This window comes from Triturus cristatus, chromosome 4_1 (assembly GCF_964204655.1).
Source record: "Triturus cristatus chromosome 4_1, aTriCri1.1, whole genome shotgun sequence".
Lineage (NCBI taxonomy): Eukaryota > Metazoa > Chordata > Amphibia > Caudata > Salamandridae > Triturus > Triturus cristatus.
The window spans coordinates 745,969,077-745,993,160 of record NC_140585.1 but is presented as its reverse complement, the minus strand read 5'-3'; the positions used below and the strand labels follow the sequence as shown (position 1 = coordinate 745,993,160).

The following is a 24,084-nucleotide window of genomic DNA, read 5'->3' as shown; positions in this document are numbered from 1 at the left end:
CCCACGTCTGTACATCCTCTCTTATCGAGGGCCACCAACTGTCGCAAGATGTGGTCTCTGGTTTTGTCCACCCCAAGGTGCCCCGCACTGGGGGACGTGTGACACCACTGGAATACTTGCTTTCTCAACCGTACCGAAGGAAGCAACAGACGGTTATTACGTATGGGGAACCCCCCATGGAGATGCCATACTGGATGGAAGCTAAGCCAGGTCCTCCATTTGGCAGAAGCCACTCCCCTTTGGACCCCGAGAAGGAAGGTGTCCGGTTGTATGGCTCCTATCACCTGTCCCCGGGCAATGATGCTATCCACAGGAGCCCCCTCCGGTCTCACAGGGGACGTTTGCCGTGTGAGGGCATCCGCCTTCCGGTTCTCGGCTCCTGGCCAGTAGGTGATGATGAAATTGAAGCCGGCAAAAAACAACGTCCAACGGAGCTGCCGGGGAGTCAGATGTCTAGCGGCAGCCATGAACTGTAAGTTCCGGTGGTCGGTATAGACCGTCACCACGTGTCTGGCTCCCATAAGGAAATGTCTCCACTCCCCGAAGGCCACCTTGATGGCCAGGAGCTCCTTTTCGGCTATCGGATAATTCCTCTCCGCAACATTCAGCTTCTTGGACATGTAAGCCACCGGGTGAAGTTGCCCTGTGGTGGCATGTCTCTGTGACAAGACGGCGCCCACCGCGTCGTCAGAGGCGTCAGCCTCCACCACGTATGGTTTGTCAGGGTCTGGGTGCGACAGGACGGGAGCCAAAACGAAGGCTGTTTTTAAGGCCTCAAAAGCCCTGTGGGCAGCCTCATCCCACACAAATCGCTGAGATTTCCTCAACAACTGAGTGAGAGGGGCCACCAGCTTGGAGAATTGATGGATAAATCTCCGATAAAAGTTGGCGAAGCCAATGAAACACTGAACGTCACGTACATTCCGAGGAGGCGGCCACTCCCTCACAGCTGCGACTTTTCGTTCAGCCATCTCCTGGCCGGCGGGACTCAGCATAACCCCCGGGAACTCCACTGTCCGAAACGTGGAAATCGCATTTGCTTAGTTTACAGAAGAGGTTATGCTCCTGTAAGATTCCGAGCACTGTCTTTACGTGTTGTACGTGGGAGACATCATCGTTGGAGTACACCAGAATGTCATCAATATACACCACAACGTAGTGGTCCAAAATATGCCGCAAAACGTCATTGAGGAAATATTGGAATGCCGCCGGGGCGTTACACAGCCCGAACGGCATTACCAAATATTCAAATAGCCCGTAGCGGGTCTTTAAGGCGGTCTTCCACTCGTCTCCGTGTCTCATGCGGATCAAGTGATAAGCCCCCTTGAGGTCTAGTTTGGTGAATATTGTTGCCTTTTTGACTTGTTCCAACAGTACGCTTATTAGAGGCAGCGGGTACCGATTCTTTACGGTAATAGCGTTCAACGCCCTGTAGTCCACACAGACCCGTAACTCGCCGTTGGCCTTCGGGATAAAAAAGAGTGGGGAAGCTGCCGGGGATTTGGACGTGCGAATAAAGCCCAATTCCAGGAGTTTGTCCAGATAGTCGCGTAGATGTTGGGTTCCGTCAGGGCGTAGATACGACCTGTAGGAACCACAGCCCCAGGAACCAGGTCTATTTGACAGTCGTATAGTCTGTGTGGCGGTAACGCCTCGGCCTGGACTTCACTAAACACTCTTTGGTACTGCTGATAGACCTCGGGTAACAGAACGTTCTTTTCGGCGGCGGTGGCGATCACGGAACTCTGGGCTAACGCCAGGGCGGGTTCCACCGGTTCGTCAAGGCAATGCTTCAAACAATACAAGGATGACATATGTACCGTTTTGTCCACCCAATCTATCACCGGATTGTGTCGCTGTAACCAGGGCAACCCAAATATAATCTCGTATTGTGGGGCTTGTATGATGCTAAAGATCACCTGTTCTTTATGGGAGTCCCCGTAGAAGACCTCAAGGCTTTCCGTGTTATACCCCACCGGCCCAGTACTCAATTGTCGGCCGTCCATGGCGTATACCACCTCAGGCTTGTCCTTAGGCACTAATCGAATACCTGTCCTTTGTGCCACCCCTAAGTCCATAAACATGCCCGTAGCCCCAGAGTCCACCATGGCTGACATTCGGATTCTCTCTGAAGCTATGCTCAAATCCACCTGAATCAACAAATGCCCCCTGGCTACCGTCTCTTCTCCAGCCACAGAAGGGATAAACGCTGGACTCCAAGAAACCCCTTCATCTTTCTTTAAGCCCGCTAGTTTTCCGTCTGCGCTCGCGGTGGCTAAGCGAGGGTTGCGAAAACGGCTTGGTTTAGGCTTCACGGGACACTCTCTAACGAAGTGCCCTCGTTTGCCGCAATAGAGACAAAGACACTGCTTGCGGCGAGTCTCTTTTTCGGTGAAGGTCAACGCAGTTCTTACCGCCCCAATGTCCATAGGCTCACTGGAAGAAGAAGGACTAATATGCGTGGCCTTTTGTTTCTCCGGCGGGTGCGGGTATCTATCCTTCCGTCCTCCTTTCCTTTCGCTCAGCCGATGGTCCAACCTAAGCACCAAACTGATCAGGTCCTCACATGAGGAAGGCTGTGGGTCGATCTGGGCTACTACATCCTTAAGGTCTTCCCGCAACCCCTGATGAAATAGGGCCGCCTGTTTGCTTTCTGGCCACTTGGTTTCGGCCACCAGCCGTCGAAAAGAATTCAGATAGACGACCAGTTCCTTATCCCCCTGTCTGAGCTCAAGCAACTCCCTGTCTGCGGTATAGGAGTCCGCTCTCCTATCAAACACTCTTAGGAACTCTGCCATGAAGGCTTCCCAATCGTGCAACAGCGGATCGTCACGACTCACTAGCGGTACTGCCCATTGAGCCGCGTCCCCCACTAAATAGGAGATCAAAAACGCCACCTTGTCCTGGTTCGTGGGAAAGGACTTGGGCTTGCATGCGAAGTGAAGCCTCACTTGCGTGAGGAATACCTGTACGGTGTCTGGACCCCCATGATACCTTTCCGGAGAGGCTAGCGGGATGGATATGGGCATTTCTACCACTACAGAAGCGGCCGGCCCTGCCACCGGGCCTACGGTAAACGGGTTTCATTGAATGCTATCCATCCTTGCTCGTAAATCAGCGGTCTCTTGTCGTGAGGCCGCTAGTTCACCCTGCATGGTAGCCAATACGGCTAACACGTCTTAAAGAGTGGCCATCCTCCAAATCAACCCGACCGGGAGGACCGCAATTCGTGGGTCGGAAATTCTGTTGCGCCGGTCCTCAGGAGCGGGTTGATGATTGAGGGGTCCACCTCTTGATCTAACCAAGCCTGATTGCCGTAACGGCACAGGTCAGCGGAAGGATCAAGCGAGGGAAGGAAAGGTAGGGAACGCCAGGGAGGGAGATCTGTAAAGAGAAAGAACAGAAAACACAACAATAAGGATCACCCCGAACATATGCAAGAATCAATACTGTTTCCTGTACCTGATATCTCCCCTAGCCCCTATACCTGTAAAGGAAAATAACATCCATTCTTATCATGGCGATGGTAACGTAAGGTTGAGGGTTGGTTGAGAGGTGGGCGGACTTTGCTTGTGGTGGGGAGGGTTTTTCCTCCACTTGACTCCACCGTGCCTCACAGGGGTAGAGCGTAGCCCTCTACCACTCGTGATAACCCCTGTTAAGATAGAGTCATAGAATACACCAGTTAGACAATACGACAAGGTACTGCGTCAATCACTGTATGCCTCATCAAGCATTCACCACACTCTCCCCTTCGTGTGCAATCGACACTGATAGCGTAAAGTTTTTGTATAGCATTTCATGCAGACAAGGTATGGCCCTGCGCCAATGAGCTTCCTTGGTCTGTGCTCTCCGGTCGCACTGGACCGTGCAATAGTGATAAGGTCTGTTTCAGGCTATGCGCCCCCACCCCGCCGGCCGACAAAGCAGGCCGAACACATCCAACGTGAAAGGCTCGCTCTCCCCGCCTGCCGACAAATGCAGGCCGAGCAATTCCGCAAGGTTCTTTCGCTAACCTCCGTATGAGCGCCCGCTCGTCTACGGAGGTTCCAATGACAGGTGGTGCAAGCACCCTTACCGTACTCTAGGCAATGGACCGGAAACAAGGATCGGACGAAGAAGACGTCTCCATGAAGGAATTTCCGACATCGGGAGGCCGGTGACTTCCTGCTTTATGCGTCTGGGGCGCTTAGTCTCGCGAGACGCGCTAAGCCCCATGGGAAATGTAGTTCGGGTGGCGCTGTGAGCGCACAACGTAGTTTCGCTGCCAGCGCTCGCCAGGGGGGGGTCATGACAGTTACACAGGATGTGCATGCTGGGGCAATATAGGGGCGAACACTGTTTGGCCCTGAGATGTTCCAGGGAAGAGGTTCTCGGAGGTAGCAAGACCACCGCACCAGTGCACAAACATGTCTACTCCCACCTCTTTCTGTGGTCCCATGGTGGCCCTTAGCGTATCTGGGTAGGTATTCTTTCATAACAAATGGACTCCTAACATGAAGTTCCAGTGCAAGGCCATTCACCTTGATGATAAAAGGGGAAATTAGTCTATAAGGGAAGGTTTGAATGCCATCATAGATATCCCATTTCAGGAATTCTGGGAAACTGAGATAGATAGGTACACATGGCTAGAAGTGAGGGGGCAACCCCCAATTGTATGGAAACGTACACTGTACTCTTTATGTTTCAGAGGCAAAGGAACAATCCTGCTTGGTACAAACAAGAATTGTGAAGCAATACTGCACATAGCAGATATGCAATGGGATACCTCTGTGTTGATGGATACTTATTGGCAGTGTGGCGAGTTTGCCTACACGCAGCTCATTCCCAGATGATGGGACCTCTGCGCCCTCATAACCATACACATCCCGAACCTGGTCATCCCTTGAGAAGATCTGTCCAATCGATCAATCAGGGGTTTGTGAAGCACAGCTACTCACCCATTAGCGTGTCAAGGCGCAGGGAAGGGGGGGTGGGCTCCGTTGGGGTTATCTCAAGAGCCAGGTCTTGAGGTCCTCAATGAACTGGAGCAGTGTAGGGCTTTGCCGGAGGTGGAGGGGGAGGTCGTTCCAGGTCTTGGCTGTGAGGTAGGAGAAGGACCTTCCACCTGCTCCGATCCTTTAGAAGTGTGGGACGGTGGCCAGGGAGAGTTTGGCTGATCGTTGGTTTCTCTTGGGGGCTTGGAAGGAGAGACGGTTGTTGAGGTATTCTGGTCCGATGTTGTGGAGGGCCTGGTCTGCGTGCTTGAACAGTTTGAATGTTATTCTTCTTTTGATGGGGAGCCAGTGGAGATCGCAGAGGTGTTGGGTTATGTGGTTGTGCCGCTGGGATGTCAAGGCTCAGTCCGGCTGCGGCGTTCTGAATGGTCTGGAGCTTGCGGAGGAGTTTTTTGTTGATTCCAGAGTAAAGGATGTTGCCTTAGTCCAGTCTGCTGGTGATGAGGGTGTGTGTGACCGTATTTCTGGATTTGGGGGGATCCATTTGAATGGTTTTTGGAGTATGCGGAGAGTGTTGAAGCAGGCTGAGGATACGGCTGAGTTGTTCCAACATCCACTACAGAACAAAACAACTCTATTGCATCAGGCTTGAGAAAAAGGGCCTGATGATTACTTTGACTGGGCTGAGTACAAGAACATTCCCGAAAAATTCAGACTATTTTCTGATGCTCAAGTAAATGCAGGGGGGGTCCATACCCTTCTTTACCTTGTAAACAAAGGTGAATGCCCGCTGGTTACAAATAACCAGGTGGGAAATGCTGAAGATGATCAACGATATTGAATTTGACCTAAACGCTATCAAGGAAGAACTAAGAGCCATCTGCCTTATGGTGATGAAACATCGGTATGTGTTGGACTTGATGACCGTGATGGAGGGTGGGGTGTGTGCCAAGATTGGTGTGTTTTGCTGTACTTTTATCCCTGGAAACGACATAGAAAATGGGACATTGGCTCTTGCCATCCAAGCATTGCATCTTCTACAAGCTGACATGAGAGAGGAGGGAGGTGCCCCTGAGCAGAACTGGTTTATAGACTTATTTTCCTGGTTTTCCCAGTGGGTGACCAAATTGTGCCTGTCATTGCTTCTCATTTCTCTTTTTGTGCTGTTTTTGTGTGGCTTCCTACAAGTGGGGGTTTCCTGTTGTAAAAACCCAGTACTCAAGTTAGGTAGAATGTACGTAGCTAGGGAGTTAGTAATAGACACAACAGATACACAGCAAACCTCGAATAATGTGACTGCCAGAAAGCATTGGCTAAATGATGATGTTGAAACTTCAACTAGAGGGAGTGTAGGAAAGTGCCCCTTTTTTACATGGTTACCCCCCCCCACCACCACTTATTGCCTGACATTTCATGCAACCTGACTTGTTGTGCCCTGGGTCCCTGCCAATCAGGTACCCAGGGCCTGTGTTCTTTCCCAAGACTGTACCTTTGTATCCACAACTGGCACAACCCTGGCAACAGGTAAGCCCCTGGTAAAAGGTACCATGGTTACCAAGGGCACGGTGACCAGGGAAGGCCTCTAAGGGCTGCAGAACCTAAAGTGCCACCCTTAGAGGCCCTGCACCTTAACACACACAGACTGCCACAGCAGGTTGCGTGTTTTGGTGAAGAGTCGACATGAAATACAATTTCTCTCAACAAACAGCATTAGTGTGTCTGTTAATATAGTGTTAATGCAAAATATTCCAAATAAAAAAGGGTTCCATCTCAACACTGGTGCACATGTCATCTCTATGCTCAACTAACACAAGGGATGTTATTTGGCACGTCTCAGCAAGAATACAACAGAACCCTTGTGAACATCTTTAAAACCGTTAAAGCCACCAACCTCATGCCTAACTCAGAGAAATTGAGTTTTGTCAGACTTCGCGCCAATTCTGAGGACACGTATTTGAGCGAGGGCATGAGAGATGATCCAGATAATGTAAAGACCCTTGATTTACGGAGCTTCTAGGTGTGGTAGGGGCCTGCAAACATGTATTTTGTTCTTGTATGGTAAGTCTTTTATAGGTGTGACTGATCATGAGGCCTATATTATAACTTTCGGCCACTCCAATTCAAAGATGTCCCCCCGAATTCAGAGTTGGAGTGTGCTCCTCCAGAACTACTAATTTCGCACTGTGCATAAATCTGGGAAAGACCTAAACGTAAATGATTTCTTCAACCGCTTACCTCTGCCATAAAACATGGCAACACTGAAGGCTACAGAGATCACCAAGAGGTTCATCTTTGACATGTAAGCCACCGGGTGAAGTTGCCCTGTGGTGGCATGTCTCTGTGACAAGACGGCGCCCACCGCGTCGTCAGAGGCGTCAGCCTCCACCACGTATGGTTTGTCAGGGTCTGGGTGCGACAGGACGGGAGCCGAAACGAAGGCTGTTTTTAAGGCCTCAAAAGCCCTGTGGGCAGCCTCATCCCACACAAATCGCTGAGATTTCCTCAACAACTGAGTGAGAGGGGCCACCAGCTTGGAGAATTGATGGATAAATCTCCGATAAAAGTTGGCGAAGCCAATGAAACACTGAACGTCACGTACATTCCGAGGAGGCGGCCACTCCCTCACAGCTGCGACTTTTCGTTCAGCCATCTCCTGGCCGGCGGGACTCAGCATAACCCCCGGGAACTCCACTGTCCGAAACGTGGAAATCGCATTTGCTTAGTTTACAGAAGAGGTTATGCTCCTGTAAGATTCCGAGCACTGTCTTTACGTGTTGTACGTGGGAGACATCATCGTTGGAGTACACCAGAATGTCATCAATATACACCACAACGTAGTGGTCCAAAATGTGCCGCAAAACGTCATTGAGGAAATATTGGAATGCCGCCGGGGCGTTACACAGCCCGAACGGCATTACCAAATATTCAAATAGCACGTAGCGGGTCTTTAAGGTGGTCTTCCACTCGTCTCCGTGTCTCATGCGGACCAAGTGATAAGCCCCCTTGAGGTCTAGTTTGGTGAATATTGTTGCCTTTTTGACTTGTTCCAACAGTACGCTTATTAGAGGCAGCGGGTACCGATTCTTTACGGTAATAGCGTTCAACGCCCTGTAGTCCACACAGGCCCGTAACTCGCCGTTGGCCTTTGGGATAAAAAAGAGTGGGGAAGCTGCCGGGGATTTGGACGTGCGAATAAAGCCCAATTCCAGGAGTTTGTCCAGATAGTCGCGTAGATGTTGGGTTCCGTCAGGGCGTAGATACGACCTGTAGGAACCACAGCCCCAGGAACCAGGTCTATTTGACAGTCGTATAGTCTGTGTGGCGGTAACGCCTCGGCCTGGACTTCACTAAACACTCTTTGGTACTGCTGATAGACCTCGGGTAACAGAACGTTCTTTTCGGCGGCGGTGGCGATCACGGAACTCTGGGCTAACGCCAGGGCGGGTTCCACCGGTTCGTCAAGGCAATGCTTCAAACAATACAAGGATGACATATGTACCGTTTTGTCCACCCAATCTATCACCGGATTGTGTCGCTGTAACCAGGGCAACCCAAATATAATCTCGTATTGTGGGGCTTGTATGATGCTAAAGATCACCTGTTCTTTATGGGAGTCCCCGTAGAAGACCTCAAGGCTTTCCGTGTTATACCCCACCGGCCCAGTACTCAATTGTCGGCCGTCCATGGCGTATACCACCTCAGGCTTGTCCTTAGGCACTAATCGAATACCTGTCCTTTGTGCCACCCCTAAGTCCATAAACATGCCCGTAGCCCCAGAGTCCACCATGGCTGACATTCGGATTCTCTCTGAAGCTATGCTCAAATCCACCTGAATCAACAAATGCCCCCTGGCTACCGTCTCTTCTCCAGCCACAGAAGGGATAAACGCTGGACTCCAAGAAACCCCTTCATCTTTCTTTAAGCCCGCTAGTTTTCCGTCATCGCTTCTGCGCTCGCGGTGGCTAAGAGAGGGTTGCGAAAACGGCTTGGTTTAGGCTTCACGGGACACTCTCTAACGAAGTGCCCTCGTTTGCCGCAATAGAGACAAAGACACTGCTTGCGGCGAGTCTCTTTTTCGGTGAAGGTCAACGCAGTTCTTACCGCCCCAATGTCCATAGGCTCACTGGAAGAAGAAGGACTAATATGCGTGGCCTTTTGTTTCTCCGGCGGGTGCGGGTATCTATCCTTCTGTCCTCCTTTCCTTTCGCTCAGCCGATGGTCCAACCTAAGCACCAAACTGATCAGGTCCTCACATGAGGAAGGCTGTGGGTCTATCTGGGCTACTACATCCTTAAGGTCTTCCCGCAACCCCTGATGAAATAGGGCCGCCTGTTTGCTTTCTGGCCACTTGGTTTCGGCCACCAGCCGTCGAAAAGAATTCAGATAGACGACCAGTTCCTTATCCCCCTGTCTGAGCTCAAGCAACTCCCTGTCTGCGGTATAGGAGTCCGCTCTCCTATCAAACACTCTTAGGAACTCTGCCATGAAGGCTTCCCAATCGTGCAACAGCGGATCGTCACGACTCACTAGCGGTACTGCCCATTGAGCCGCGTCCCCCACTAAATAGGAGATCAAAAACGCCACCTTGTCCTGGTTCGTGGGAAAGGACTTGGGCTTGCATGCGAAGTGAAGCCTCACTTGCGTGAGGAATACCTGTACGGTGTCTGGACCCCCATGATACCTTTCCGGAGAGGCTAGCGGGATGGATACGGGCATTTCTACCACTACAGAAGCGGCCGGCCCTGCCACCGGGCCTACGGTAAACGGGTTTCATTGAATGCTATCCATCCTTGCTCGTAAATCAGCGGTCTCTTGTCGTGAGGCCGCTAGTTCACCCTGCATGGTAGCCAATACGGCTAACACGTCTTAAAGAGTGGCCATCCTCCAAATCAACCCGACCGGGAGGACCGCAATTCGTGGGTCGGAAATTCTGTTGCGCCGGCCGGTCCTCAGGAGCGGGTTGATGATTGAGGGGTCCACCTCTTGATCTAACCAAGCCTGATTGCCGTAACGGCACAGGTCAGCGGAAGGATCAAGCGAGGGAAGGAAAGGTAGGGAACGCCAGGGAGGGAGATCTGTAAAGAGAAAGAACAGAAAACACAACAATAAGGATCACCCCGAACATATGCAAGAATCAATACTGTTTCCTGTACCTGATATCTCCCCTAGCCCCTATACCTGTAAAGGAAAATAACATCCATTCTTATCATGGCGATGGTAACGTAAGGTTGAGGGTTGGTTGAGAGGTGGGCGGACTTTGCTTGTGGTGGGGAGGGTTTTTCCTCCACTTGACTCCACCGTGCCTCACAGGGGTAGAGCGTAGCCCTCTACCACTCGTGATAACCCCTGTTAAGATAGAGTCATAGAATACACCAGTTAGACAATACGACAAGGTACTGCGTCAATCACTGTATGCCCCATCAAGCATTCACCACACTCTCCCCTTCGTGTGCAATCGACACTGATAGCGTAAAGTTTTTGTATAGCATTTCATGCAGACAAGGTATGGCCCTGCGCCAATGAGCTTCCTTGGTCTGTGCTCTCCGGTCGCACTGGACCGTGCAATAGTGATAAGGTCTGTTTCAGGCTATGCGCCCCCACCCCGCCGGCCGACAAAGCAGGCCGAACACATCCAACGTGAAAGGCTCGCTCTCCCCGCCTGCCGACAAATGCAGGCCGAGCAATTCCGCAAGGTTCTTTCACTAACCTCCGTATGAGCGCCCGCTCGTCTACGGAGGTTCCAATGACAGGTGGTGCAAGCACCCTTACCGTACTCTAGGCAATGGACCGGAAACAAGGATCGGACGAAGAAGACGTCTCCATGAAGGAATTTCCGACATCGGGAGGCCGGTGACTTCCTGCTTTATGCGTCTGGGGCGCTTAGTCTCGCGAGACGCGCTAAGCCCCATGGGAAATGTAGTTCGGGCGGCGCTGTGAGCGCACAACGTAGTTTCGCTGCCAGCGCTCGCCAGGGGGGCTCATGACAGTTACACAGGATGTGCATGCTGGGGCAATATAGGGGCGAACACTGTTTGGCCCTGAGATGTTCCAGGGAAGAGGTTCTCGGAGGTAGCAAGACCACCGCACCAGTGCACAAACATGTCTACTCCCACCTCTTTCTGTGGTCCCATGGTGGCCCTTAGCGTATCTGGGTAGGTATTCTTTCATAACAAATGGACTCCTAACATGAAGTTCCAGTGCAAGGCCATTCACCTTGATGATAAAAGGGGAAATTAGTCTATAAGGGAAGGTTTTCTGGGAAACTGAGATAGATAGGTACACATGGCTAGAAGTGAGGGGGCAACCCCCAATTGTATGGAAACGTACACTGTACTCTTTATGTTTCAGAGGCAAAGGAACAATCCTGCTTGGTACAAACAAGAATTGTGAAGCAATACTGCACATAGCAGATATGCAATGGGATACCTCTGTGTTGATGGATACTTATTGGCAGTGTGGTGAGTTTGCCTACACGCAGCTCATTCCCAGATGATGGGACCTCTGCGCCCTCATAACCATACACATCCCGAACCTGGTCATCCCTTGAGAAGATCTGTCCAATCGATCAATCAGGGGTTTGTGAAGCACAGCTACTCACCCATTAGCGTGTCAAGGCGCAGGGAAGGGGGGGTGGGCTCCGTTGGGGTTATCTCAAGAGCCAGGTCTTGAGGTCCTCCATGAACTGGAGCAGTGTAGGGCTTTGCCGGAGGTGGAGGGGGAGGTCGTTCCAGGTCTTGGCTGTGAGGTAGGAGAAGGACCTTCCACCTGCTCCGATCCTTTAGAAGTGTGGGACGGTGGCCAGGGAGAGTTTGGCTGATCGTTGGTTTCTCTTGGGGGCTTGGAAGGAGAGACGGTTGTTGAGGTATTCTGGTCCGATGTTGTGGAGGGCCTGGTCTGCGTGCTTGAACAGTTTGAATGTTATTCTTCTTTTGATGGGGAGCCAGTGGAGATCGCAGAGGTGTTGGGTTATGTGGTTGTGCCGCTGGGATGTCAAGGCTCAGTCCGGCTGCGGCGTTCTGAATGGTCTGGAGCTTGCGGAGGAGTTTTTTGTGTATTCCAGAGTAAAGGATGTTGCCTTAGTCCAGTCTGCTGGTGATGAGGGTGTGTGTGACAGTCTTTCTGGATTTGGAGGGATCCATTTGAATGGTTTTTGGAGTATGCGGAGAGTGTTGAAGCAGGCTGAGGATACGGCTGAGTTGTTCCAACATCCACTACAGAACAAAACAACTCTATTGCATCAGGCTTGAGAAAAAGGGCCTGATGATTACTTTGACTGGGCTGAGTACAAGGACATTCCCGAAAAATTCAGACTATTTTCTGATGCTCAAGTAAATGCAGGGGGGGTCCATACCCTTCTTTACCTTGTAAACAAAGGTGAATGCCCGCTGGTTACAAATAACCAGGTGGGAAATGCTGAAGATGATCAACGATATTGAATTTGACCTAAACGCTATCAAGGAAGAACTAAGAGCCATCTGCCTTATGGTGATGAAACATCGGTATGTGTTGGACTTGATGACCGTGATGGAGGGTGGGGTGTGTGCCAAGATTGGTGTGTTTTGCTGTACTTTTATCCCTGGAAACGACATAGAAAATGGGACATTGGCTCTTGCCATCCAAGCATTGCATCTTCTACAAGCTGACATGAGAGAGGAGGGAGGTGCCCCTGAGCAGAACTGGTTTATAGACTTATTTTCCTGGTTTTCCCAGTGGGTGACCAAATTGTGCCTGTCATTGCTTCTCATTTCTCTTTTTGTGGTGTTTTTGTGTGGCTTCCTACAAGTGGGGGTTTCCTGTTGTAAAAACCCAGTACTCAAGTTAGGTAGAATGTACGTAGCTAGGGAGTTAGTAATAGACACAACAGATACACAGCAAACCTCGAATAATGTGACTGTCAGAAAGCATTGGCTAAATGATGATGTTGAAACTTCAACTAGAGGGAGTGTAGGAAAGTGCCCCTTTTTACATGGTTACCCCCCCCCACCACCACTTATTGCCTGACATTTCATGCAACCTGACTTGTTGTGCCCTGGGTCCCTGCCAATCAGGTACCCAGGGCCTGTGTTCTTTCCCAAGACTGTACCTTTGTATCCACAACTGGCACAACCCTGGCAACAGGTAAGCCCCTGGTAAAAGGTACCATGGTTACCAAGGGCACGGTGACCAGGGAAGGCCTCTAAGGGCTGCAGAACCTAAAGTGCCACCCTTAGAGGCCCTGCACCTTAACACACACAGACTGCCACAGCAGGTTGCGTGTTTTGGTGAAGAGTCGACATGAAATACAATTTCTCTCAACAAACAGCATTAGTGTGTCTGTTAATATAGTGTTAATGCAAAATATTCCAAATAAAAAAGGGTTCCATCTCAACACTGGTGCACATGTCATCTCTATGCTCAACTAACACAAGGGATGTTATTTGGCACGTCTCAGCAAGAATACAACAGAACCCTTGTGAACATCTTTAAAACCGTTAAAGCCACCAACCTCATGCCTAACTCAGAGAAATTGAGTTTTGTCAGACTTCGCGCCAATTCTGAGGACACGTATTTGAGCGAGGGCATGAGAGATGATCCAGATAATGTAAAGACCCTTGATTTACGGAGCTTCTAGGTGTGGTAGGGGCCTGCAAACATGTATTTTGTTCTTGTATGGTAAGTCTTTTATAGGTGTGACTGATCATGAGGCCTATATTATAACTTTCGGCCACTCCAATTCAAAGATGTCCCCCCGAATTCAGAGTTGGGGTGTGCTCCTCCAGAACTACTAATTTCGCACTGTGCATAAATCTGGGAAAGACCTAAACGTAAATGATTTCTTCAACCGCTTACCTCTGCCATAAAACATGGCAACACTGAAGGCTACAGAGATCACCAAGAGGTTCATCTTTGACATGATATGGCAGACACTGAAAAGCTTTCACAACACTCTTTGCAGCATTGCAGACAAAACACTGGCTGAAGTGATATTCAGGAGAAATGTAAAAACATATTTACACAGAACGTGTCCGGGCTGTCATGCAGCCACTCAGCAGTTTGCCATGGTGAATTATTCCTTGCAGCACCAGGGGCCGTAATATACAAAGTGCTCAGTGGGTGCAACGGACGTGTGTGCCTGCATTTTGTGCCCCTGGGAAACGTTGGTATTACAGAAGGGGTCACAGAGGCTAATGAGGTCCCTTCTGCAATAGCGGCCCTATGCAAAGGAGAGAAGACTTTTTCTTTAAGGCCACAGCATGTTACAGACGCGGGGACAAAGACAAAGAAGCTGTCAGAAAGTGCACAGTCAGTGCACCACATAAAGGTGGTGCACAGTCAGTGCACCAGGGTACAGTGGTCCCAGGGACCGCCTAGACATCCCCTTGCAAATGGAGGCTGTTGACCATTGCACCCGCCTGCAGCAGAATACCTACCCTTTGAAATGCATGCCAGTTTGCCACTTGCAGTGAAAGGCAAATGGACACTCTGAACAGTGCATTAACCATTACAGGTGGCACTGTCCTAGCCTATGCCTAGCGCACCTTGTTATCCGTGCAACGCGGCACAGACAATGGCATAGTGTCCTATGCATAATAGGGACCCTGGTCAGCATCCATGTAATGCTTTGTGACATTTGTTCCTTCTGCTATCATTTTCATCCAGGCTAGAAGTAATAACAGAAGCACTTAGTTCATTGAACATTGGGAGTGGCCAAAAAACAAAAGCATCATATATGCATAATGTTGTCCACCATGCGCCCAGCAATGTTGTTTGAAGGACTAACAATTCATGCCACAACTACGGACCCAATACACATTTCAGTTGCTGAACTGATTGTTTCTGGCGATGGAAGAACCTAGAGAGGGTAAAGATGATGAACAGATGGTGCGACATTTACAAACTGAGATCCTTTTGCAACATGCATGATGCCAACTCCCCTGATTTAGGTGGATCCCTCACAATTTGTAAATTAAAATTGCTTTATTTTAGCATTCTTCCACTTAAAACTTTCTCTTTTTCAATGTACGCTAACCAAAAAATAAATGTATAATTCTCCTTCTCACGTGTCTCCAAATTTTGGTCTGCTTGATAATGCCACGCCTCTGTGAAAGGAGGCACCTGCAGTGGCATTTATCAGACTGTGGCTGTGAATTCCACAGTCTGGTTAAATATTCATAGTCCAGCCATAAAACACTCTGGTGACTCATCAGCAGTATGAGGCGCTATATCAATGCAATTTCAGTACACAAGGCTTTAAGTGGGCCGGGTCTGGCTGGGTCTTACACCTCGCAGTAATTAAAAACAACATTGAAACAGGATCCTATTGGGCTCTATATTCCGGTCCTTAACTGGCAAGAAGACTTAAGGATTTTCAACAAAGTTTACAAAAACCCTTTAGGTATTCCATATCAGTGCTGTAATCCCTGTTTACATTTCATGTTTTACTTCATCTTGTGTTTATTAATAGTATTTGCTTTATTCAAGATACTGTAGGTTTTTTTAATGCAACATATGTCTCATGCATGGTGTAGATGTTGAACAAATACCTCCGCCTGTCAAGGTGACTTTAGATTGTGGCTGGGTGTTTATGACTGCCCATTATTGAGAGTGGAGTCTGAAGATAGGGCGAGATTCTCACAGTGCCGGTCAGTGGGTCATAGAGATTTGCAGAATGCTATACATCTAATCCTTGGCCTCTCTGCAGAGCACAGAGAGCGATAGTAGCACAAGTACGAGTGGTAAATTACGGGAATGTGTGAGATACGCCGATTGAGAATTTGAGATAGATATGTGAAGAAAAACAGCCAATGTGTCTAACAGAGACTGCAGAGTAAAGTGGTGTGACCACTGCTTTAAATGGACAGGTACTGTCCGGTACTGACTACCGGCACTTCTTTAATTTGAAAGGGAGAGTACCTGCAATTCTTAGCATAGGCACAATACCTTTAATGGGAGAGTACAGGCACTTCTCAAGAGCAAATAGGTACTGTTGTTAGTGAGTACCAGCATGTTTATATTTCCATTTAAAGCACTGGGTGCGACAGGGGAAATGGATGAGCCTGACATACTTCGAGGACCACTACCCATTCCACAGACTTTAGTAATGTTTAATTCACAGTCTCAAATTTAAAACATTCACAATGTTAGTTATTCACAAAAAAAGATGTGTTGTTCGGTGTTGTAAAATAAGCCCCTGCGGTGCGGGGGGGCTAGAAAAAGTAGTAGGTGGTAGGCCGGGGAGAGGGGGGATCCATGTACCTTGCAGGGGGACCTGCTCAAGTTTCGTTAAACCACTGTTGTTGTTATTCATTTATCTGTCATTACATGGGAAAGAAATGCTAGTTGTGCCCCTTTTAAATACCCCCAACCTTTTCATACCACTTAAAGCCTAGCCATACATATTCTGGCATTGAGCGTCCAATTCTGTCCAGTGCACGTAATTGTGCTACGCCCGCAGTAGGAAAAAGAGAAATCCAACTTTTATCGATAGGATTCCCGGGTGCACTCCTAAGAGACTTTCACGTGGATCGTGGATGTGAATAAGATGTAAGGCGGCTGCTTAGAAACAGCCTGAAGCGTTGTTTATGGACTGGGGGCCAGCAGCAGAACAAAAGCCCCTAAAGGAGTCGGATTGCTGGGTGAGGAGCGCCGCGAACAACGCAGGAGCCACGCACTGGGAGTTCTCCTCGGCATCACTCACAGCGGGTGAGGTGGAACCACAGGGCGGTGATTTAGAGAGCGAGTGGCATAGAGGGACCATAGCAGGTGCCGTTTCAAACGGTTAAATTGCAGATTTGGCGGCATAACGGACCCGCGCCTGGCGGTGCCTGACTCTAAAATGGCAGCCGCACCTCTCCGCATTAAGGTCTGAGATCAATCGCAGGGGTCGTGGCAGCTGAGAACTGGCCAGCTGGGGTGATCCTGGGATTCCACACAAGCAGTGTCTTGCCCTGGGAGGAAAAATGCGGCAGAGTTAACACCCAGCATCCTGGCTGTGCTAGATGGGAGCTACCAAGATGGCCGGGGCCTCACCGCGGGTGCTTGAGCCAGGCGGGAGACCTGACTTCATGGCACAGTTCCGCCTGCCCTTGAGCGCCCTCCTTTTTCCACAAGATGGAGCCCAGCATGACCTCAAGATCAGCCCGAGGATCCAGCATGCTGCTTCCCCCACCACCATCCGGCCTTCTAACCCTATGGACATCTCCAACTCGGGGATCCCTCCAGACCCAAGACCACCACCCTTGAGTGCAACATCACCTGAACACCTGGCTGAACGATGGCAAGAATTTCCTGCTCTGTAAATATGTAATATATAATTGCCCAAGCCTAATCGCTGTTAAAATGCAATCCTGAGTGAATTTGCAATTTGTATATATATTTATCTCTAACCACTAGTATACATAGTAGACCTTTGTACTTACTACCATTCCTATGTGATTTTAGAGTTTATCTGTTTGTATCTCTTCCTTGAGTGACTTTACAACTTGTACATTTGCAATGTTTCCCTCCTTTCGCTCCACTTATACATTTGCAATTTTTTTCCTGTTTATATCTCTTATGTAACCAGGGCTTTAAGTGGGCCGGGTCTCACCGGTGCTGAGCACCGGCAGTTTTTTAAAGGGGGGCTCGAAACGGGTCTCTAACAGGCTCTCTTTTGCACCCTGGCACAGGCATTCCGGTTTTTTTCCGGACTGCAGTTACAGCAAGCGCATTGATGTGCGCATGCTCACACTGCTCACTTCTCACTAGTGGAGAAGTCATGGCATCAGGTGAGCAATGTAGGGGAAGGGAAATCCTTAAAGAGTCATTTTCTCCCAGGATTTCCCTTCTCTTTTTGAAACTCAGGAGCAGCAAAATTGTCATGGTGTCAGCAGGGCTTTAAATGGAAGCTTTTTCAGTATTATATACAAGCCATCGTTGCTGCCTATTTACCAAATGCAACTAACAACCATTGACAAAGCCAAAAGTCCTGAGTTGTTGTAGGTATGATGTTACTAGTTGTATCATATATATGGGTGCAATGACAGAAACAGCAAAATGCAAGTCGGACCGCACACTATGCGTAGCACGCCCTTAAATACACTGGCCACGCCCCTTTGAAACACCCCCCCCCCCCCGTTTTTCATCCCACTTAAAACCCTGTATGTAACTCATGTAATCCAAAGCCCTTATGTAACCCAACTGTTTCTTTTGTAAAGCGCTCTGACACCTTCGGGAAATGTTCGCGCTATATAAAATCGCATTAAATAAATAAATAAATTCCATTCCACTGTTAGGACCAAAAACTTGGAGCAGCCGAGGTGCACATTGGGCTGCCTGCGCCCTGCGCTCAAGACGAGACTATCTCGACCTCAGCACTGAGAGTCTACCGACCACGGCTCGCAGTTTAAGCCTAGTGCCAGATCGCGGAGGGAGGAGCGTCTCACTGAAGGAACAGCGTGCCAGTCTGCGTGCGCGGCGGGAGGAGCGGCGGCATCCGGAAGAGCTGCTCCGCGCTGGGACTGGTTCCTTCGCAGCCATTTTCTGTCCAACCAAACAGCCGATCTGAGGAGCGAACCAACCAGGGCCGCAGCGGAGGTTTGTGCCTGGCTTCGGCCAATGACTGCCGGCCGGGCCCGCGCGCTCGGCTGAAGTGTCCGTCTGTGGTGATTGTGTCTGTGTGTGAGTGAGGTGTGCTGTCTGTTTGTGCTGTGAGAGCAGGAAGTGGGTAGGTTTTCGTTTGTATCAATGTCCACCAGCCCTCTCCAGGCGCCGGGCAGGCTTTGTGGTTTGAGGTCCGCATCGCTGTCTTCTCCGTGTAGGTCTTTGTGAGGCCGCTGGAACAGATGAGGCGGGCCCAGGCGTCTGCTGAGAGGGCTACTTGCCTTTCTCACACAAAGGAAAGGTTGCCGTCCTTTCGTGTTAGCTCGAGGAAGTAGGGAGCATAGCGCTGCACACTCGCCGGCCGACTGTAAAAGCAGGACATCTCGGCGATCACGGGTGCTCCATTTTGTGAGGGAAACGCGAGGATTTCGTGGCACCACTGACTGTGGGGGCGTGCAGCTCATAAACGCCTGATTGTTATAGGGAAGTAAATAACATATGTCCGATGAGGCCCATTAGGCTGACTCCCCTCCCCCGTATGCGGCCCGAATGTGTAAAACCCTGGCCGGGAAAGTAGCCGAGCGCAGGCCTCGCGAGGACCTGTAGTGTAGTGTTGTGTAGGATTGCATTAATCGTGTATCGAATGGGAGAACCTGCATAACAGCTCGGTAAACGTGACCCCCGGAGGCTCAAGAAGAGCGTTTTTGACCCCCAGTGGGGGAAGGGTGGTACGAACGACGCAAGCCCCAGGCGACTCCGTTGCACACTGGTGTGGCTGATCTCCCTGGCTCGAATGGCTTACTCGTGTGCATGTCTTAGCCCACGAGCAGTTTTATGTTACTCACAAGGTTATCGTTTCCCAACTCCTTTCAAAACGAGTTCAAGATCCCCGTTATTGGTTTAGTTTTCCTGTAGCAAGCAACTCCTCGGTTTATGTTACAACTGACTCCCCTGGTTGCTGCCTTGTAAACTATGTACCAAGTGTTCAGCTTTCTTGTTGTGGTAGTGGGTCAGCACCATCTACTCTGCCAAATCACCCTTTTCGGGTTACACGCCAGCAAACCCAGTGTTTAACATCGCCTCGGGTGACTGAGAACGCGTACTTGGGCTTACCACCTGTTATCTGTCAGTCACTGTTATTTTAGGACGAAGAGATATTCTTATGCCTCGATGCTAGGAATGGGTTGTAGATCATCAGATTCGCATTCAAATTGCCACTGTTGCTGGAGCATTCGTAGTGATGGAGAAATTGGCTGTATGCCTAAGCATATCAAATAATGGTGTGGTACTGCAGACTGTTCGTGGAAAACTGGTTGTTTTCATGACAGGTTATCACCCAGAGAAGACACGACGTATAAAGTACACGCGGGAACCACTACTTTGGGGCAGGTGCATGTACATTTTTTTTTTGTAGTGCTGCAGCACCCATAAGGTGTTGCTGCGCTTAACACAAATCAAACTAGTTTCTATTGAGAGTTCCGAGATGAATGGATGAAAGGAAACTACGGCGGCAAATGCATTTATGAATATGGCCAGTAGTACTACAAGAGTACTATTACTTGCCTTTGTGAATTGGCTCTGAAACGCCAAACTCCCTATTAGCGAAAGTTCAAAGAATGCACAGGCCTTTCCATTTGTACTAAATATTATAAATGTTCTCTGAATATTAATTTTATGTGTTTTGGAGCGAAGTCACAAGGGGATAAAAGTATGCAAGAGTACTTAAGAAGTACCACTTTACAAACGCCAAAATTCTTTTGTGAATAGGCTCCTAAGTTTGAAATATTAAAAACTGTTGTACGGCTGTACAATTGTACAAAGCTGAGCTGAGGGCGCATACAGTTAAAGGCCAAATACGTTTTTTCCAACAGATTCATGAAGGAAAGGCTGGTTTGCTTATTTTCTCAGCTTGGAAAAAAGTGAGTTCCAAAAGCTGCTTACCTTACAATTAAAAGATTGTTTACAAGAGAAGGCTCGAATTTAGGAGGTTACAGGTGTAGTGTGTATTGCCCTTAAGACTCGCTGCCCGCCACAGGTAGAATTTGGTTGGGTATAGTGAATTTCGTAAATGGTGCACTGTTTTGGTTTACTAAATTTAGATGCAAATCTATACATGTTGATATATTTGTATGGCGTAAGCTACGTTTGTGTTTGGGACACAATAATATGGATTGTCTTGTCACAGTAGCGTGTTGAGGAATATATGTGATGGCTCAGTGGACAAGTGCACCTGCTGCACAGATGCATGCTAACCTGGAAGTCAGATAAAAATACCAAAAAGCTTTTCTTTTTTAGAGTTCCTAAACGAATACAAATTAATTGGATTTTGGTAATAAATGCTAATTGGAGTGCAATAAAAAGTTTGAAAATGCAAGTGTGATTTGCTATTTTATGTTTGCTACAGTATTTGAGGAGGGATCTTGGAAACACCCCAGCAAAATTAAATGCAAGATCTTGACTCAGAAGTTGAAAATAAGCATACATGGAATATAATTGGTCTTAATTGATTTGATCATATGTATTACAATTCATATAAATTGGTTAAATTAATTATATTTTTCTTTTTTAATGTGGGCAGACTACAGACATGTCTTTTCTGAAGCTTTTGCATGGCTGCTACCTGTATGGAATGAGAATAGTCGTGTTTGACTTGTACTCTGGTTATCATCCCTGGTGGTCTAATTGAAGTTACTCATTTTGTATGTGTACACCGGAATGCTCAGCAATAAGACATCCTTGGGGTCACAGTAGGAGCAATCTGGTATATGGTTCTTGCTGGACATTTTATTTATTCCAACTTGTGTTTTCCTCTACCTTATTGCAACTTGTGTTTTACTGTACCTTTTATGTTCCATAAATTTACCTTAAAACTGAATTTTAAAGACTAAAATATGTAGCAGGTTATGTGCAAACATTTGTTTTAACCTTTTTCCCCTTAATTCTTTTTATGTAAGGCTTTTATGAAAAACATTGGAATTGGTCTAATCCTTTCATTTTCCTGCCAGTTGAAATGAACTTTTTGGTCCACAAATTGGTTGGTGTGTGTGTGAAAGCACACACATTTTTCACTGAAAAACCCAAATTTGTTAAAAACAGTTAGGATTCTGGCTCAAACGAGTAAAAGCACAGTCTTGCCAGTTATGGTCCCCGCACCATAACACACTGGGTCTGCCGTGTTATTGTCCTGTTAACTGTTCTTGTGTATTTTTGCTATAGGCTTATGTGTTTTTTTGCATTATGGGCTCAATGAGTGAATTCGAAGTCACTGTTTTCTGCACCACTCTATGACCCTGCACTCTGGCACTTTACTCTGCATGACTGCACTCTTCTCTGCACCCCTCAACTCTACGTCTCACTACTGCATTCTACACCTCAGCACTCTACCTTGCACCCCTCAACTCTACGCCACTTCTCTCTACACCTCTTCACTCTGTGCCACTCCATGCCATTGCACCCTACTATTCTATTCTGTACCGCTCTCCTCTATGCCACTGAACGCTAACTCTACATTACTGCACTCTACGCCAATGCGTTCTGTACCACTTTACTCAAAACCAATGCACTCTAAGCCAATCTGCTCTGCAGCACTGTACTTTACGCCGCTTCACTCTGGGTCATTCTACTCCTCTCTGTGACGCTCTACTCCACTAAACGTTTCTCCACCGTCCACTCCACGCAATTCTATGACACTACTCCACTCCATAACGCTCGCAACTTCCTCTATGCCACACTAATCCACTCTATGACAACCTTCTCTGCTGTCCTTCATGCTACTCTATAACACTATGCATCACCCTGTATGCTACTCCACTCGCCACCACTCCACATCACTCTTTGCCGCTCCACTTTACAACACTCTACTCAACTCTGACATTGTGCTCTACTCTACACACTCAACTCTACGCCCTTCTACTCTACAGCACTCTACTCCCGTCACACTACTCCATGACGCTCCACTTCATGCAACTCTATTGTACACCACTCCATAACCGTTTATGCCAGTCTCCTTTCCCCTACTAACTTTTAGCCTTTTAAAGTTGAATTTATCTGGAAGGATGCAAACTGTCAATATGCGCTCATGGTGAGTCGAAAGAAGCAACATTTATTTGCTCAAGCCCCGGGGGTGGAAATATACAGAGTGCATTCTGTTAAATGTTTCAGCTTGCTTGAGTTGCGCAGCGTCTTTTATACCTTTCAAAACTCATTGGATTGCATTCAGAATGCCAAACTTTTCGGATGTGCGAGGCTGCCATGTATACTTTAACCCCTTCAGTGCCCCTGACGAGCTGGACTCGTCATGGGCTGCGGTGGAGCTGTGCCCATTATGAGTCCAGCTCGTCATGAACTCCGCCCGCTAATGCAAGGCGCGGCACTGGGCGGGGAAAGGGGCGGGCATGCAAGGGGTTAAGCAAAAAGATAAGCCTGTCAGAAAATTGAGTTTACAGTGAAAACATTCAGAGGGCCTGTGCCGGCCGGTGCTCATCTCTTGTCTCCACTTTAAGATCTTTTTGGCTGTGCTTTTACATATTTGCAGGAGCTGATTATAAACACATAACACCTTTTATGAAATCTAAAAGCATTGCTTTTACGCCAGAGCAGTTTGGCAGGACGTCCATGGTAAACAAAACATTATTCTTTTCAGTTTACTCGTTGGTTCGAGGTCCCCGATGGTACATGGCTGAGATGAGGCAACTTTTACGTGGCTGTGCTTCCACTCCTGCATCTTACAATTGATTAGCGAGAAATGAAAGCTTCATGTTTATCTCAAATAATCGCTCCCATCCAAAAACATGAGCATGTTGCAGGAACCATTCTAGAAGCATATTTCTAAATGGAGTTTATATTGCACAATGGTTCAGCTCTGTATAGCCTTTCTTTCTCGCTTTCACAATCCTCCTTTTGGACCCATGTTCATATATATACGGCTATTCAATCTATATATTACACAGTCCTTCAATTACAGCATTTTGCATTGTCATGGCATTGGTCATGGCAATGTTAACTGGTTTGGGCTGGGAGGGGGCACACAGACTTTAAACATGTGCTCATCAAAGAAGAAAGACACTACACAGCAGCAAAATAATAATAGGCCTGCTGTCACTATTAGTATCCATTTAAAAATGGACCAACCCTACAGACTAGTGTGTAATTTTTATTTGTGGACATGCTCTTTGGGATGGTGTCGGATACGGGAAAATATTATTTCAAGATAACAAGAACCTACCCAATCAGGGGGCAGCCGCTTATAGGCCCTTAATCCGCATATTCAATGTTTCATCTCCCGCATACAAAGGTATGCTAAGCCAGAAAGCATTGGAAAGTGTAATGTTGCATTCACTATATCCTTCCTGGATTCGTGTTCTATTGGCATGTATGCAAAGTGCTCCAGTAGTGTTAGCTGGCAACCTAAGATATGGAGTATACGTGCCCTTTACATGTGACGCATTCTGCCGCAGAAGGAAATCCCTAGATTTTCATGATATGGTGGTAAGGTCAGCATAGACGCGTAGTCTGTATCTTGCTCTTCTTCCTCTAGTGGCCTCTGTAAGTGACTCTTAGATCCTGGTGAAATTATCTGTGTTCTAAA

The 24,084-nt window shown here is 48.3% G+C and overlaps 1 protein-coding gene across 1 annotated transcript in view; it reads left to right on the top strand.

Moving 5' to 3' along the window:
- Positions 1-18,202: 18,202 nt before the first annotated feature.
- Positions 18,203-24,084, top strand: part of NFYB (nuclear transcription factor Y subunit beta) — a 179,791-nt gene continuing 173,909 nt past the window's right edge. The window contains exon 1 of the mRNA XM_085653254.1: positions 18,203-18,491. The gene's annotated coding sequence lies outside the window, so the exon portion shown is untranslated. The remainder of the gene's footprint in view (positions 18,492-24,084) is intronic.